We start from the raw sequence: 3,065 nt of genomic DNA, 5'->3' as shown, positions 1-3,065 counted from the left end.
TGGACAGGCTGGTGTGCTGCAGCCAGTTGCAGCTGCAGCATCTATACCTCCGAAGGGGAGGGGGCGGACGAGACAGACACACCCACTCTCCCTCTCCCTCTCTCCCTCTCTCCCTCTCTCCCTCTCTCCCTCTCTCTCTCTCTCTCTCTCTCTCTCTCTCTCTCTCTCTCTCTCTCTCTCTCTCTCTCTCTCTCTCTCTCTCTCTCTCTCTCTCTCTCTCTGGGGAAGAAGTGGGTCGGGGTGGACTCTCTCTTTTCTTCACTTTTCCTTTTTTCCTTTTCTTCACAGTGACCCTACCTCTTTATATTTCCATCCTCGAGGCGCGTTCTGCTCTGCCACACTCTACTCCACTTAACTCTACTGTGTTCTATTCAACTTAACTCTACTGTGTTCTATTCAACTTAACTCTACTGTGTTCTACTCAACTTAACTCTACTGTGTTCTACTCAACTTAACTCTACTGTGTTCTACTCAACTTAACTCTACTGTGTTCTACTCAACTTAACTCTACTGTGTTCTACTCTGCTCGACCCCACCCTACTCTATTCTTCCGTACTCTTCTACTCTAATCTACTCTACTCTTTTCCTCCATGTCCGAGTTGGAGAAGAGGGCTCGGGAGTGGTTGAGGTTTCACATCAGGAGACCCTTGGCCAGCATCACCCTGACACAGCGTAGCATGAACTGGGTCCAGCTGCTGGAGCACACTAAAAACACGTGTGACGCGGTTCCTTCACAGACCATCTCTCGCACACGTGTCCCGAATGGGATGTTTTGGCAGAAGGCGCCACAGCACGAACACGTGCGCGTCGTACAGCGTTAGAAAACTGCCTTTGAACTCCACACTCATCCATCAATGTTTACAGCTATCGAGCCCAAGTCTGTGCATGTATATGTGTGTGTGTATGTGTTAGTCTAGGTCTGAACAGCCGAGCATCCAGTCTGCTCTGGACTGCCAAGTCCAGGCCTCCGAGACAGGGCGTATGTCGGCGTGTGTGTGTGTGTGCATGTGTGTGTGCATCTCTACTCATGTGTGTGTGTTGCAAACAAGCTCCCATCCGGAAAGTCAATCCCACATGTCACTACACGAGACATGAAGTGGCGAGCTGCCAGAGGGGGCGTGGCCTGTCAGACAGGAAGCAGAGCCAACCAGCTCTCCGTCCTGGCTAAGCCAACAACTATAAACCGAGAGGTGTGGTATGGTATGTCTTTCTCATCTCTTTTACAACCTGGATCAAAACATCTATTTTTAGAGGAAATAAAAAGAACAAGTTCCTCGGTCTGTGTTCCGTCTACCTTACTGTTTCTCATTCCTCTTGATTGATCACTCCTTTATCTATCCATCTATCCATCTCCTCCTCTTCCCCTCATCCCCTCTCTACTCATCTTTCTCCTTCTCCTAATTCTGCGTTGGGAGAATTCCTCATCTCACAACCCTCCACACCTCCAGTGAACAAGCTTTCACAGAGCCCTGGTTTGCATCAAGATAATCATCTATCTGTGATAACCCACTAGCCTCACAGCGACCCCTGACCCCCCACTGACCTTTGACACGCCTGACCTTTGACCCCAGACGACTGGTGCCAGACATGACAGGCAGTTTCAGGAAACCTCAAGCTCTCGACAGAGTTCTGACAATTAGACTGCAATGCCAGACAGAAAACACCACCACCCTTGAGTTATCTTCGGGTCATTCTGACCCATCAGTCATTGTGACCCACCGTTGTATTGCGACAACTTTACCACATACAAAAATAAAGTGAAGCCTTTTCTTTTAACCGTTGGGCTGTCTCAAACCTCCCACATTGCGAAGGTTAAAAGAAAATGCTATTTATTTGTTTTTGTATTGGGTCAAATTGGGTAAACACAACGATGGTTCGTTGTGAACAACATTTGTGCTGCCTTTGGGTCATGTGACCCAAAGGCAGCACAAGGGTTAAGCAGAGTCGGCCCTGAGGACTGGTGGTGAAGTGGAGGACGGCTGCCTTACCCCCCGCCTCAGCCCCCGCCTCGAGGCTCTGCCTCAGATGTAGGTTAAGCTGTCTGTTGGTAAACCTCGTTTTTTGCTCCTCTTGAGAGGGAATGTCCTCCCTTCCACCTACACTTTTCTAATGTGTAATTTCTCTCTTTTTATCGTTTTTTCCTCCCCTGGTCTCTCCAGCCCTCAACCTCTGCTCTAGGTGTGTGTGTGTGTAAGTGTGAGTGAGAGAGAGAGAGAGAGAGAGAGAGAGAGAGAGAGAGAGAGAGAGAGAGAGAGAGAGAGAGAGAGAGAGAGAGAGAGAGAGAGAGAGAGAGAGAGAGAGAGAGAGAGAGAGAGAGAGAGAGAGGGAGGGAGGGAGGGAGGGAGAGGAGAACAATATAGGTCAGACACGTTGTGCTGGTTCTGTTGAAGTCATCACCGATTGGTTGTTCCCTTCCTCCATTTTACAGGTTTTCAGCACATCATCAGGCCCCAGCGCCAGCGTTCGCCACGCAGCCGTAAACCTGCACTGGACTGGTAGGAGAGGCAGAGCAGCAAGACACACACACCACACACACACACACACACTGTCGTATGCATGCACACTCACACACCTACAACGTAATGGGTGATTGACACTATATACTGTATATAGAGACCGTACCAAATAGTTTAGTCTCCTTATCTGATGTCATTATTTTGCCAATAGGTGTAAACTGTTGGAAACTGGATCCAGTTGCAGCGGGAGTGGACAGATCAGATGAGCTTCTTCCCCTACTTGCATTGTGATTTGAAGAGAACGGAAAATAATTTTGATTTTTTCCATTTAGATTTTCCACTGGTCGGTTTCATTAGGCCTGCTGCTGAAGGGCTTTGAAGGTTCCACTGTTAGAACCCGGGTCATCAGAGTTCTCGAATGAGACTAGGATTCTACAGTAGAATCAAACCATCAGTCCACGATTCTAGAATCAGTCTTTCAGAGGAAAAAGATTCAATTATGGTATATTCAAACAAGTATTCTAGAATGTGGTTGCCAAACTATGCTTCTGGAACAAAAACCTGAAAGGCAGGATTCGAGAATGAGACCTCCAACAATTCTATAAAATT

The sequence above is a fragment of the Osmerus eperlanus genome, chromosome 3 (genome assembly GCF_963692335.1).
Source record: "Osmerus eperlanus chromosome 3, fOsmEpe2.1, whole genome shotgun sequence".
Taxonomy (NCBI): Eukaryota; Metazoa; Chordata; class Actinopteri; order Osmeriformes; family Osmeridae; genus Osmerus; species Osmerus eperlanus.
Note: the sequence above shows the minus strand (reverse complement) of the source record.